Here is a 16194-nt window from a genome sequence, read left to right on the forward strand (position 1 = left end):
AATGAACCTTCCCCTTCCATGAGCCTTCTTTAGCATGTGCAGTCTAAGTTAGAGCTATCAGTCTTGAGGAACCTAGATTTTAATCCTAGCCATATGGCTAAGCCACTGGGTGACTGGACAAGTCACTGCATCTTTTGGGGTCTTGTTATCATTCAATAAACTGGAGAATAACATACTTGTATTACTTCCTCATGAATTTTTTTTTTGGCCTGGTTAAACAAAATAACACATGTGCTACATTTTGAAAACGTTAGTAGTATCATTCCTAAAAAAAAAAGATACTGCTAACATTATAGGAATTACAATGTAGTGATCATGGTTATTTTCCTTTTTATGTTTTTTCTTGGTTTTTCTTTCTCTTTTTCACATCTTTACTAATATTTCTGACCATTCCTGCCCTTTCTATAAGCAAATATCTACATGGTTTTCTGCAATAAGTTGGATAATAAATATTTGGGGCTTTGTAAGCTCACGATCTCCATTGCACACACTCAATTCTGTCATTACGGCATGAAAGCAGTCACAGGTAATTATAAGCAAATGGGCATGGCTGTGTTCTATTAAAACCCTGTGAACGATGAAACTTTAATTTCATGTAATTTTTACATGTTCTGATATAGCATTCATCTTTGGATTTTTTTTCCAACACTTAAAAACAGAGAGAATATCGTTCTTAACTTTTGGTCCTACGAAACAGGTTGTCTGGGACAGATTCCTCCTGGGGGCCATAGTTTGCTGACTCGTGCTCCATGCAGAGAGCTAACCTCAGTACCATGTTCCAGATGAAAAGGGCAGTTCTTGGCTTACAGGAAGGGGTACTAGTAGTTGGAGGTCACCTCAAATCCAGGTTTCACCTCCAGCTTAAATTCCAGGGAGAGAAAAAAAATTCCAGGGAGAAAAACAAAATAAGTGTTTTAAAAATATAATCTGGGCACCTGGGTGGCTCAGTCGGTTCAGCATCTACCTTCAGCTCAGGTTGTGATCCTGGGGTCCTGGGATCAAGTCCCGCATTGAGCTCCCCTCAGGGATCCTGCTTCTCCCTCTGCCTGTTTGTGTGTGTGTGTGTGTGTGTGTGTGTGTGTGTGTCTCTCATGGATAAATAAATACAATCTTTTAAAAAATGTATATATATTAATTTTTGATATTGATATAAAATCAATATCATATATAAATTTTGATATTGATATAAAAATCAATAATGTATACTTCTTTCAGACCACTTATCTTCAGACAGAAGGTCAAAGTGCTGATTTTTAATTCTTTTACATTCAGCTCACTGTAACGGGCCAACACTTCATCAGTGATGTTACAATGTTTTAAAGTGAAAACGTAAGCTAGAAATCACTTTAAATCCTCTCTTTCTATGGAGGAGGGAACTGCCATCCTACTGAAGTAGAATAACTTGCTCAAAATCAGTACAGGGTGAAACTAGAACTCATATGTTCCAAGAGGGGGGCTCTTTTCACGTCATGATTATGTTTTACTCTAATTGCTCCTGGAAGCTCATCCCAAGCAAAAACAGAACCAAAGTAACAAACTCTTGGACCCTTCTGTAATTGTAGGTTAAGATGCTGACTCAGTTATTTCTCTCTCATTTTAGAAATACATGGCAGAGAGAGGGTTTTGAATACATGCCAGTGGCCTGCTAAGTATCCCCAGTTTTCAGGTAAAGTTTTAGGGCAAACAACTGTTGGCCAGCTGCTGGGTTTGACTGCTGTCTCTGTTTATATCGTATGTTCTTTTCGTGGGCTACTAAAAATCTTTAAGGTCTTATCCTCAGAAAACTTGCCCTAGCAGACATGGCACCACGGGAATTGCTTTTTTGATTTGGCTGGGGGATCCACAGCCCCACAATAAACTTCCCCATTGGATCTGCAACCTGGTTTCTCTGAGAGTTCGCAGCTCACCATCACCTAAGGCCACGCTTCAAATCCTGCAGCTTTTCATTCTCATGCAAACAGACACCAGAATGGAAAGGTGGTGCATATATTATCCACATCTGTCTGCTACAAATCCTGCTCAGTTTCATGCTTTTAGGACAAATTCCAGGCAAAGGGCCACTGGGAGAGGCTCCATTTCTCAGTACCCTATGCCCAACTCTGTCAGTGAGGCAGCAGAATAATTTCTTTCATAAGGTCTGTCCCAGCCAAAAACAACATACCCATGCCCTGTGGCATGGGATCTCCAAAGGGAAGGGACTGTGTTCTGAATTACACTCCAAGGGGAGCTGACCTGAGATCAGATGCCTTAAGACCTGGAAAGCAGTGAGACAGGAATATATCAAAGATGGACTTTATCATTTGGTATGGTTGGAAAATCAATTTTCTATATATGGAACCATGGCATGGATAAAATCCTCCTCTCTCATAGTCTGCTCTCCTTCCCCCCCCCCCCCTTGTATAAATTAGAAGGACTGCATTTGTATCTGGGTATCAACACTAAAGAAACAAGCATCTCAAAGTCGGAGCCAATCATTTAAAACGATGGAAAAACAAGCCTTCTTTTAGAAAGACATGGAAAGATGTCATTTATATGCACAGATTAAATTAGCAAAAAATATAGGCCCATTCAAGGTCCCTGCTGTGCTTCTTTATGTATCTAATGGAAAAATTGCTCCTGATCCAGGATTTTATTATTATTGTTATTATTTGAAATGCCACCTTAGAAAAAAATTTCCATTCGATACCCACCTTACTAGGAGAGGCTCAGTACAAAAATAAATAGTTGAAAATGTGCTGTGACTAAAATAGCGTTAGCCAAATTAATGCTAAATTTCCATCTGGACTTCAACATGCTACCACCCAGAAATATTTTCTGGATCTCATTTCTATCTAGCTTTTTTTTTGTTGTTGTCGTTCTTTTTTTCTTTTCTTTTCTTTCTTTGGTTTGTTTCGTTTTGTTTTGAGATTCTTTCCATTTGATCTTCTATGGCAATAGGGTTGGGCAGTTGGTAGAAGGAAAATTACTTTATCACAACCTGAGGCTTACCTCCCATCTCTAGGAGGCAGCTAATAGTCTAGAGATGGAGGTAGGATATTCCTGATACCTTTAGGAAGGGGGCACCTGTAATGGTGGTCTTCCCCCAATCTACTTGGCTGCTGGACCTTTTAGCAGATTTATTCTTGGCTACAACATAAGGAAGCAGAGTCTCTGACACCAGGGCACACTATTTCTGCATCTTTTCATATGTCTTGTGATAATCATGACTTTACAACTTTTAATGAGTAGAGGAATAAACAAATATGGAATCAAGCAGAGCCTCAAACAGAAAAGCTGGACAAACCAGATAGTGAAATAGTACGATAGTCCCCATAATCTAAAATATTCTTATTATTGGCAGTTCCAAAAAGCCCTGGTACGTTGAACAATTAACACCCACAACCTGAGTCTCTCTGAAATGAACTAAATTCTTACTATGGTGGAGGTGGTTGGCGGGGAGGCAGCTAAAAACAGATTAGAAATCCTAAGGTCAAGGCCCTCTTCCAAGTTTACTTACTAATTCACTCTTTGACCTTGTACAAGTCACACAACTATCTGGGTCTCTAGTTCTTTATTTTAAAAAATGGGACTAATAACAGCTGTGCTGCCAACCTCTTGGTAGTATCTAAGCAGGTTATTGAATAGTTGCAAATGACCTTTGGAAGCACTAAAAATGTGCTATAATCACAGCACCTTTTTTTCTTTCACCAGGAAGACCAGCACCAATTATTTTATAGCTTAAAGACATTGTTATTTGAAAATTCAAACTAAAATTTATTGGGCATCTCTTCTATGCTAGGCACTGTGCTCGGCACTTTATATAAATATTGTCTTCAACCCACAAAATTCTTGGAAGTTAAGTATCTTTATTCTAACATTACAAAAGTATAACCAAATCTCAGAGAGCTGAAATGACTTGTTTAAGATTGTACACTCTATGTGGTGGAAGTGCCATTAGATCCCACAGTTGGCTAATCCCAAACCGTAGGTGTTAATCATCCACTACACAGTATAGAGACCTATTGCTGGAAATGAAGGTTCCTGTTTCAGTTTATTTTAGGCCAGTTTAGTAGTTTTGTGCAAAGCTCATCAGATGGATGGGACTTTTTTTTTTTTATTAGGTTGGAGGTAATGCTTTTTGGTAATATCTGGAACCAGTGGTCTCAGGATCTATCCACTGTGGTCCCTAAGTGACATTCCACATAGTCTGTGTATAGAAAAATAAGTGTCAGTGGGGTTGTTGTGTGTGTGTTGTTATAATAAAGAAAGAAATTAAAGTGTTAAAAATATAATTATTTTCCCTACTTATATATTTTTAAATTTATTAGCAGTAGCTACTGCCACTTTCTTTCCCCTATTAAATACCAGATCCTATACTAGATCCTGAGGGGCAAAACCAAACATGTTCTCAATCTCAAGATTTCAAAGTTCACATGGTGGAACAAAGTTAAGAGTTCTATTGAGAAGGCAGGTTGTAGTTTTAGCCTAGGGTCAGGGAAGAAGTAAACACCTGTGACAGATATTTAGAAGGTAGATATTTAGAAAGTAAAAACCAGTAAATCTTGATTATTGACTCAATACAATGGGGAAGGGACATGGAAGAGAAAGAAGTCTCAAGGATGCCTTGCAAGTGAGAAAGAAAACTCTGGAGTACAGTGGCATTTCCCTTATCATAGAGTAGTAGTGAGGATTAGGGCAATGGAGGGATTTATGCAAATTTGATTACATATATGGGAATTCCACATAGGCATTCAATAAACGCTAGATTGCATCTTCGACGGATCATTCATAATTGATAAACAAAGCTTCCTATTTATCTCAAAATGAAAATCACATGTGTGCATGTGCTTATTTGAGTATGACTTATTTCTTAAAAAAAAAAGATTTTATTTATTTATTAGAGAGAGAGAGAAAGTAAGAGAAAGAGCACAAGCCAGGTAGAGGGGCAGAGGGAGAGGAAGAGGAAGAAGCAGACTCCTCACTGAGCCAGGAGCCAGACATGGGCTCACCCCAGGACCCTGAGATCATGACATTTAAAAGTCAGATGCCTAACCAACTCAGCCACCCAGGAACCCCTAATCTGGAAGACATATTTGTAGGAAGGAATCTAAAGATAGGCTACCTCTTTCTTTATAGGCTCTGAAACCTTCTTGTCACTTTGGTACAGCAACCTACTGTCCACTTTTTCCTCCTAAGGCTACAATAGAAGGAGCAGAAATAGCCTGGTTGAGTTTCCTTCTCTTGCCCTCCCCTCTGGTTAAGGCTCAGTCAATAGTGCTAATGAGCTGTGAAATGGCCAAGAGGTAACAGAAAAAAGGAGAAGGAAAATAAAGGGATCAGAATTCAAATACTATACGTTTTGGTGCTTGTTGAGGACTTATATTTTGCTTATATTCATAAGAATTTGAAATACAATTTGAAAAATAAAAGAAGGTGGCTACCATGGTGCAGGGTATAACAGATTTTTTTTTCTACTTACAAAAACTGATTTTATTTTATTTTTTAATTTTTCGTTTAAACTCAATTAGCCAACATATAGTACATCATTAGTTTCAGGTGTAGTGTTCAATACCTTATCAGTTGCATTTAACACCCAGCGCTCATCACATCACAAGCCCTCCTTAATGCCCAATACTTGTTGAACATATCAACTTCCTCTCTGTATCAGTTTTCACTAATTTCACCTTGTTCTGATTGTCATCAGACAAGGATCTTAGTGACTGGTGGTGGGGAGCTGTAGGAGGTTTGTGGAATAGGACATCATTTTAGGGGTATAAGTCTTCATCAGAAAATATACTGTAAAGCTCTTTCCTTCCATATCTAAGTCAGGATAACAGAGGAGGCATTCATTCCTAGGTCCTATGATAAACAATGAAGGAATACAAATGGGTTCACTAGACTAACGAAATGACACTTACAGGGATGCATTATATCAGTGAGCTCTGAAAATTTAATCACACTGCAATTTGTTAGCCTCTAAAAAGACCCCCCTCAAAATGAAAAGAAATAGGAAACATCAATCTAAAATATTATTAATTTGAACTCTGATTAAAACATTAGTCACAGGTTCAGCTATCACTGTTTGGAATAAATGAATGATATTAAGGGTAGATTTGAAATTAATAACTAAACTTGAGTTTGAGGTTTAAAATCATATTCTATGAATCATATTTTTCTCCTTTCACTCCCTTATTTTACTGTATCTTTGGTACTTGCTGCACTTTCTATCTTTATCACGTCAACAGTTCCCTTCAGTGAAAAGGCAAAAGTTAATATTACAAAATTAAATCTGAATTATTTCTCATTTGGACAAATTCTTACGGTTGAATGCACACATTAGTGAGGCTTTGCTTCTTAGGGTAGGACTACTTATTTTTACATATCCAGGATGGCTTCAAGAATAATTTAGGTGAATTACTAGGTTTCAAAAGAAATAGGATTTTTCATTACAGAATTTAAGTTCAGTAAGAAAGCCCCTTTCCTGGTAGCAATCGAACATGCTGCTCTAAGGGACATGTGTTGAAATAGGGCTCAATTCACTGGTAAGAGACTATTTCTAACCCAGCATCATGGGTCCAGCAGAGCCACAGGGTGGGGATGTGAGTCTACAGATAAGCCTCTGCTTGCCTGAACACCCACAAAGAAACATTCAGTGGTCGGGTACCCTGAATCCTGAAACCACAAACCAAGGGAGTCCGTCCAAAGCTCCTTTACCAAGTTTAAATTGTGTGGATGTGTGTGCTACCTTTTCATCCATTTCCTCAGGTTACAAGCAGGCACAGAACTGACATTTATGTTCCTCTAAAGACGTCTTATTATCACTCACTTGGTATCAGCCAACTGATGGAAAGCAAAATGCACTTTGGGAACTACCGAACGGCTACTTTTCGTCATGTCATCTTTGGCATTTCCCTTGGCCCAGCTGAATTAAGGGACAACTGAGTCATTCGCTAGCTGCCTTCCATATCACCTATTTCTCAAGGAATCAAAGTAAAAGTTATAAAATAATTAAAAGGCCAAGCTATTGTTTTCCCTGATAGGACGACTAAGCACTAGCATTTCTGTAGCACCTGGATCAGGCATGCTGTGGTTTCTATTATTCACACAGATTTGCAGTTTTCAAAATGTATTAGAACATATCCAAGGTCTATTTCCACAAGTAAACTCCTGCTGCATTGGGGGGAAAATGTAAGAGTTTTACAAGGTTTCAGATGCTTTTACACTACCTTACAATATAGAACATGGCAATTTTATGTAATTTTCACTTATTCTTGGTTCTGAGTGAGAGTGTTGACTCTCTTAATTCCAACACCAGAACTATACCGTGAGGGGCATTTCGATCCACATTGCCACCCCAGCACTGAATTTGAATATGTTATACTCAGGCTTCTGTCAAAAGAAATTTTCCAGAAACTTCCACGTCACACCTTCTCTGGACCAAGGGGAGAAGGAAAAGTTTCAGTGATAAATTAGTCCATATCCATGATTTCAAGGCATATTATATGCTTGAGAGATGAAAGACTAATTTCTTTATACACATGCACACACACACAGATAAATATACACACAATTTGTCCTAGTAATAAGCTTAGCATTAACATAGTGATGATATAGGTATATTATTTATTTTTAAAGTTGTAAATAACAACAAAATAGTTTATTTTTCCTCTTTGAATAAACCTTTAAATAACTGTCTCTTTCTCCTGTCCAGAAAATCATGGCCCTATTAATTCCCCACGAGTCTGATTTTAATCCTTTCTTTCACTATCCTCATCCTTCAGATCTTCCAGAGCTTGTTCATGAGCCCTGCATTTCCATGAAGATAGAATGAGGCATGCATATATACCTTCTTTTGGTACTGGCGGGAAAATAATTGAAATGCATAATGGGTATGCAATTATTTAAGGCATTGATTGTGTCAACATACCAAACTTTTAAATAACTTAGTAATTTCAAATGTTTGTGAGTATATTAAAGTTTAAAAATATTCATATATTTATTTGACTGGTTTACCATTTAAACCACATATGACTGGTTAATTTTGCTCCTGTCCTTTTGGTATCATTTAGGGACGCTTTCTACCTCAAATATGATGTGTCCTAAAGCCTCTTTATAATAGAAATGCACTGATTTGTGATAACTCAAGAATGATGTATGTGATTCTTGGACATAAAAGAAGTCATTAAATCATTTTAAGACCTGGCTCGTAAGGAAATCAGTAAATTTTAGAGCAAATTTCAAGAGGTGAGAAATCCCACACTGTAAGCTTCCAGTAATATATATCTTATATTAAACCCAGACATTTTAAAAATGTATTTTATGGTTGTTATTTATGTAATATTGGCTTTTAGGAATTTTTTTCAGCATTTAGTGTCTTTGTAACTTAAATATAATATATAGAATTGCTGAAGAAAGAAAAGGTTTATCTCTTTATGCCACTTAAACACACAATTTCATATGGGTCATGCTTTTATATGTACTTTCACTGATTCTGTGAAATCTGAAAACAAAGTGAGAATACAATTGACCCTTAAACTAAGCAGGGGTTAGAGATGTTGACACCCTCTCCCACCCTGCACAGTTGAAAATCCGTGCATTAAAAAAAAAGAAAAAGAAAACCCATGTATAATTTTTGAGTCCTCCAGAACTTAACTACTAATTGCCTACTGTTGACTGGAAGCCTTACTAATAACATAAACAATCGATTAACATATATTTTGTATGTTATATGCATGACATACTGTATTCTTACATGAAGTAAGCTAGAGGGTGATATTTAGAAAATCATAAGGAATGGGCACCTGGGTGGCTCAGTCAGTTAAGCATCCAACTCTTGATTTTGGCACATCTTAGGGTTGTGAGATCGAGCCTTTTGGCTCAGATCATGACTCTGTGCTGAGTGTGGAGCCTGCTTAAGATTCTCTCTCTCCCTCTCCTTCTGCCCCTCCCATCCTCTCCCTCTCTTTAAAAAAAAATCATAAGGAAGAGAAAATACATTTATAGTACTATACTGTATTTATTTTTAAAAACTCACAAGTGGACCAGGGCAGTTGTGTTACTCTGAGGAACTGCATTCTATATCCATGCAATATAGCAGGTAACTCTTGAAAGAGGGTGAAGGTAGGAGATGCTTTTAATTGGAAGGGAAAAGGTGGTTTCAATTTAATGAATCAGCTTCATTTTTACACTGTTTTCCCTTCTCAAAATTGACAGTCAAAATTGAGTTTGGTTTTAGCCACACACTTGTCTTCTACTCTTTCCTTCACACCTGCCACGAAGTAGATAAAGGTGTGAGAAATGTGAGCCCAGTCCAGTCACGCAGTTTTAAAAAATGGTCACGGTAATAGGTGTCAAACAGAGTTGTGGTTGTAAGAAAGAAAAATATGACTGCTTTAATTTTAATGTTTTAGCATTGGCAATATATTTGGCTGTTGTCCTCTTGTCCATATTTTCTTTGAGTATTTGGCTCTGTGAAGAAGACAATACATTTCTATTACTATTTTAAGTTTTAAGAGCCATTAATGTATTTATACATAATGCTTGGGGTGGGGGGAGTTATTAGTGTCTAGTTAGTTTAGGTTAAGCATTTAAATATCAAAAATATCAAAACTGTCACTAATACAATGGTAAAACTACCAAAAGCTATGCTGGTATATATATGTTATAGATTTGTATATTTATCATTTGTATTTGGGAGTAGTCTTTAAAATGATCTGCAAAGTAATTTAAAAAAATTATTAATATTTACTTAAAATTTTGAAAAGTTTATTTAAATGTTCCCAAGACAATCTCATTTTTGTTTTATTTTACTTTTTGTTTTATTTCATTTCATTTTACTATTTTATTTTATTATGGGGGATGAAGTACATAGTAAAAAAAACAACAACAACAACAACAACAAAAAAAACCAGTGTGACAATTATTGACTCACAATAAACTAAAAAGCTTTAGAAGAAAGTAACACATTCCCAGTCTCAAATCTAATTCTGATTGCAAAATTAGGTATTTTTGGAAGAGGAGTATGGAAAAAAAATAAGTAAGTGTTGCAACATCTAGAAATCTTCCTTCCCTAGTAGACTGTGCCTGCTAGGGTCGGGGGTAGGTATTCAGGAACTCTGTGGCAACTATTTATTCAGGAAAAAGCCACATGAGTGTTTCTCTATGCCATGAAACTGTTGCATGTTTTGTTAACTGTTTAGAATTGGTCTGTGAAACTGAATCCTCATGTGCAGAATTTTAATTTTCACATTTTGCTCTTTCAAACCCCTGTGCACCATTAAGAAGACAGAGAACCCCAAGGTCACAGCAGGAATCTTCCAAGTGGGGCACAGTGCTGAGCAGCACAATTCACTGAGAACAGGAGCAAAACAGAACTTGTATTCCTGCCTACCTTTTATCTACAAATGTTTGCTAATATTTAATATACAGCTGTATATGAGTGTCTCCCATGTCATGTGTCACTTACAATGTATGGATTGGCATGAGCATGTAGCAGATGCTCTTTCTTTCCTATAATAGCAAGGCACTGTGAAAATATGCAATTTAAATAATATTTAAGTAGATGGACAGACTATAATGTCTGCTTTTAACTAATCCAACACTCCTGAAATGGATACATGGCCTAGATGGTTTCTACAAAGAAGTCTTTCTGTGAATCCCTCCTCTACTTTTGCCACCCATTAACTGTGTGACTTGAACACTTGAACAGTTCACATCTCTGAGCATCTGTTTCCTTATTCAAACTCGGATAATGGCATATTCTTCACTGACTATAGAAGGCATTAAATGAGTTAATAGATATAAATATCTTAGAACAGTGACTAGAACATACAACTTAAGACCAATTGCTATCACCTTAATACAATTATGTTTGCTAATGAAAGTAGGAATCAACAAAAGAAAAATCATAGAGCTGTGTCTGCTTTTACTCTGAGAAAAAGGTTTCCCTCAGGCATTGTATTAATCAGTGTTTTCCAGAGAAATAAAACCAATAGGATGTGTGTGTATGAGTGTGTGTATATGTGTGTGTATACATACATATGTGTGTAGACACAAAGAAAGAGGTTTTGGGATGCTTGGGTGGTTCAGTTGGTTAAGTGTCTGTCCTTGGCCTAGGTCATGATCCCAGAGTTCTGCTCAGCAGGGAGTCCACGTCTCCTTCCACTCCTCTCCCCTCTCATGCTTGTGTATGCTCTCTCTAAAATAAATAAATAAAAAAAAGAGAAAAAAAGAGGTTTTAAGGAATTGGCTCTCATGACTGTGGAGGCTAGCAAGTCTGAAATCCGTAGGGTGGAGAGCCCTAAAAAAGTTGATGCTGAAACCATAGAGCTTAAGGGAAACCTAGAGGCAGTATTCTTTCTTCCTTTTCCTTGGGTTACCTCAGGCTTTTGTCTTAACATCTTCAACCGATTGGATGATGTCTACCCACATTATGGAGGGTAATTTGCATTACTCAAAGTCGACTGATTTAAACAGTAACCACATCAAAAAAAAAAAAAAAAAGGAAAAAAAGAACCTTCACGGTAACATCTAGAATGGTGTTTGACTGAACATCTGGACACCACAGTTCAAGCAAGTTGACACATAAAATCAGCCATCACAGACAAACTACAAGTCAAAAACAATAAGAAGCTAATCAGAACCAATCTATTCAGTCATGTATTCATTTACTCTTCATTCACTTTTTAATCTGCCAGACTCTTTCTATCAACTGGTCTGTCATTCTAGGTTCTGAGAACATAACAGTCAACAAAATAAGTTAGTCCCTCAATCAAGAGAGGTTATATTCTCGTGGTGGTAGATAAACGGTAAACAAATAGATAGCTTAAAAAAAATCTATACATACAAGTGCTTACATTGGTTAGATGGTGATGATTTGCAGAGTAAGGGGAGTGAGGAATGTTGTGGGTGGAGAAGGATATACTGTCAGTAGAGGCCCAAGAAGCAGAAACATGAAGGAAATGAAGGAGCTACCCATGCAAATACTATGAGGAAGAGCATCCCAAACAAAAGGCAGGGCATGGAATGTTCTTGATACGTTCAAGGATCTGCAAGGAGTATTTTGAGCAAAAGAGAGGCATAGTTCGATTTACCTTGTGACAGTAGAAGACTCTAAGTATTGTGTGACCAACAGACTCTGTGGGGACAATTGGGACAATCTCTAGAAGGGTACTTCAATATTACAATGTTGGGAGGGTGATGATGGCAAGGACCAGAGTGGCAGCAGTGATGGTCAGTGGCTTGCTCAGATTTCAGAAATAGGATGTTTTGAAGGTAGAGTCAAAAAGATTTATTGATGAATAGGGTATGATTTGTGAAATAAAAAAGAAGACTGGTTGTCTCCATGGCTTTAAGCCTGAACAAAGGGAGAGTTACAGTTGTCCTTTACAACTATGGTGACAAATGCGGGAGAAGCCATGAAGGAGAGAAACATGGAGTTGGGCTGGGACCTTCTAAATCTGAGATGCTTAACAGACATAGAGGTAGGGGTATCAAGTCAGTGTTTCTAGAACTATCTGGAGTGCAGTTGAGAGGATCAGGCTTGAGATGGAAATTTGTAAGTCATCAGCAGTTGGATAGAAAGCCATGAATGTGCATGAGATCAACTACATGCATACTACGTCTGACTGGGTGATGGATGGTATACTCTGCCATTTAGAAGTCTTGAGAGAACAGAATGAAATAGCAAAGTAAACATAGGGTCAGAAGGTAAGCTTGGAAGGAAGAGAAAGAGTGCTTCCCAAGGGTCAAGTGAAGATAGTATGTCAAGGAGGAGGGAATGGCCACCCTTGTCAGAGTCTGTTGGATGGCCACATATCACGAGATGAAGAATTAGTGGATGGATTTACATCTGTGAAGGTCATTGGTGACCTTGGAAAGAGCTATGTCAGTGGGGCAGTGCTCTAGGTGAAAGAGGAGTCATAGGAAACATTTGGAAGAAATTTGCTATAAAGTGAGATGTAGAAGAGGAAAAGTAAGTCTCCTTTTACCCTTCTAGGTTTTTGGCTAAGACCTTTTGTAATAAAAGATGGACTAACAAGAGAAAAACCAACAGAAGTTTAATAGCATGTAAATCTCTTGTATATACGAGGAAGATACCCAGAAAAACTGAGTAATTTCCAAAAAGTGGTCTAAGCCACTATCTTCAATATCATCTCCAGCTAAAGACAAAAGGTAAGAGGGGGGTGGTTGGGAGGAGGATGGAATATAGGAGGTTATCAGGAAAAGCATGGTGAACAATATTAAAGATGTTTGTAAACTTAATTCTTTGTCTTCTCCATTGATAAGTTTCTAGAGATTTAGTCATTCTTCTCTTCCAGGTACAGAGAGAGACATTCTTACAAATGGGACTTCCCTTAGAAATGTAAATGTCTTTTACAAAAGGATGCCCCTCCCCACGAGCTCTCACATGCATGGGCACGTGTTCTCTCACTTTCTCACTCTAAAATAAATAAATATTTTTTAAAAGAAAGAAAGAACAGAAACAATTGTTGGAACTATGTCTTGATTTAGGAGAGAAGAGGATGGAAGTTGAAGAAGCTGCCCTTCCACAGAAGCACTGAATCAATCCCCTTCTTATTAGCAAGAATGAAGCAGAGCATTTATCCACAAAAACAAAGAAGGGGTCAAAAGTGGCCGTAGACACCATTGCCTTGCTCTTATTAAATACATTATCTGTAGTATAGCTAGTATTAGTATATTAGTGAGAACCACAAAAGATGTTTATGTATGCTGTTAATACTAAAAGATTTATATTCTCTTACATCTTAAAAACTGATTTTGAATGTATTTAATATTGTCTTTGTCAATAAATGTACAAAGATGCTTGTATTTGAAATAAATAAAAATATATTAGGGAATAATTCTAAAATGTAATTAATATTGGTAGGGGTTTTATAACCAAACTCAAAGGGTTTACCCCTTGGGGTGCATCAAATTGAAGGCAACACATGGAAGTATTGAAAACAAGTAACTTTTTATCACTTGTTGCAAGTAAGGAGACAAAGAGCTTTCAAAACACCATCTCCTCATTGGGTTAGTACAGGAAACTTTTATTCAGGGCATCGGGAGTGCTTCAGGAGGTGGGAGCAGGGAGCTTGCAGAGGCACTTGTTGGTTCGATTGCACGTACTTAGCATGTCAACATGTTGTGCATACATGGTATGTTAAAAAAAAATGGCAGAAAACCCCACCCGTAGGAGGGGCTCTTAGTATTATAATCACCTAAAAGTAACTTTGGGTCAGCTCAAGGGGGCTTCAGAGTAGACCCTCAGCTCCCATCTGGCTCAAACTGGCTCACATAAGGGGCTCCCAGGTGAGACACCCAGTTGGGCTTCTCCTTGGCTTGAACTGCTGGTTCTACAAAACAAAACACATTCCTTATTCCTTGATTAACTTCCCATTGCATCCGAGCTCTCAGTGTCATCATAGGAGTTTAGAGACCATAATTGTGGAAAGTTGTGTGTATGCGGTAGGTGGGGCGGTGGAATGGTTAAAGTTAAGCATTAGAAGATTTAAAGGTTAAGATGTTAACATTGAAAAGTTAAGAAAATCAATTCAGAGAGTCTAAAGACCTGTTAAAGACTTTAATTTTTTTCTTATCCAGAATGGTGAGGCATCAGAGAATTTGAAGAAATGGAACAAAAGGGTCCATTCCATCTAAGTTTCAAAAAACTTTCTCTCATGGAGAAAAGTTATGAGGCTTTTACTGTAATAGCAAGAGAGGAGAGAAAGAGATGGAAAGAGACACACAGAGAGAGGATGATGATAAGGACCTGAATTTGAGAAATAATAGTAACATTTGGGGAGGAAAGGACAGATTGAAGAAGCCTGAGAGATGGTGGTGGTATTTATTGAGATAAACCCTAAAGGGTCAGTAAGAGAATAATTTGTCAGGAAGCCCTGGAAGAGGTGGGGGAGAGGGAAATGATTCATTTATTTTTGGATACATCCAATTCCAAATTCCTGTGGCCAACCCCAGTTGGTCTATCCAGCAGGCAGTTTTTGGAGTGTACATCTGGAGCCCAGAAAGGCATTCTAAGTATTGAAATGTTGGATTCATTAGTTTAACCTGAAATATTGCATTCCGACCCTGTCCTACCATTGGTATATACCCTCCTGTTCATGCTTTTTTGTACTTAGACTACTTATATATGTCCATAAATAATAACAGTGTTCTGGTTTTTTAAAAAAATAGCTTGCATAAGTGGTACCAAGATGTGTTTACACTCACTGTTATGCTGATACATTGATCCAGTTCAGAGGTTGGCAAACAATGGCCCAGGGGCCAAAATCTGATCCACCACCTGTTTTTGTGCAGCCTTCAAACTGAAAAAGTTTTTTTTTTCAAATGAACATTTGCAATCAATTTGATGATATGAAACATTAACTTTGAACCTCAATTAGATGAAATTTTACCCCATAAAGGGAGTCCTATTTTTCTCATTAGTAGACTTGTATTACAAAATAAAATAAAGTAGTACCTAATTTTTACTACTATATTTTGAATTAAAAGAAAAAAAAACAACCACCCACATGGAAATTTTTTCTGGAACTACATAAGTACCTATATAATACCCTCAACTGATAGCTTGGCTTGTAAGATCTAAAAAAGTAAACTTGATCAAGGGAATTCATTAATATTGACAATTGATGCTTTTCCATTTTATAAGTACATGATTATTTATGTATCCATTAATTAATAAACTACATTTCATTGTTTTGTATTTTTTGCTATTAGAAACAATGCTTCAGAACTATCTTTATGTGTGTTCTTTTACACATGAATGACACTTTATCTATGTATGAACTTAAATGTGGTTTTGTTGGCTTAGAGGGTATGTGTACCTTCATCTTTTTTATATATTGCCTATTCATTACACAAAGTGCTCTGACAGTTTACATCCCAATCAGTGGTGGGAGAATTTCTCACCAATAACTTAACCAATACTTGTTAATTTCTTAAACTTTATATAATGTAATTAATATAATTTCATATTTGAACTATGAATTGCTTAAAAACATGTCTTGTAGTTTCTAAAATCTATTTTTAAATCTATCAATCTCTTTCTATTGTATGGACTTTTTTATTAAAAAGTTGATCTAACGGAAACTGACATGCAGATATTTACAACATAGTATATAGTCAATTTGTATCAACGTTCCATGTGTTCTTGAGAAGAATTTGTATTTTATAAATGCATTCTGTTCTTTCTAT

General features: G+C 37.0%; 1 long non-coding RNA gene across 2 annotated transcripts in view; it reads right to left on the reverse strand.

The window, feature by feature from the left end:
- Positions 1 to 9763: 9763 nt before the first annotated feature.
- LOC140607066 (uncharacterized) overlaps positions 9764 to 16194 on the reverse strand; it is a 571123-nt gene continuing 564692 nt past the window's right edge. For both annotated transcript variants that reach the window (XR_012009215.1, XR_012009213.1), the window contains exon 7: positions 9764 to 11176. This is a non-coding gene — a long non-coding RNA (uncharacterized lncRNA). The remainder of the gene's footprint in view (positions 11177 to 16194) is intronic.

This window comes from Canis lupus, chromosome 16 (assembly GCF_048164855.1).
Source record: "Canis lupus baileyi chromosome 16, mCanLup2.hap1, whole genome shotgun sequence".
NCBI classification, from domain to species: Eukaryota; Metazoa; Chordata; class Mammalia; order Carnivora; family Canidae; genus Canis; species Canis lupus.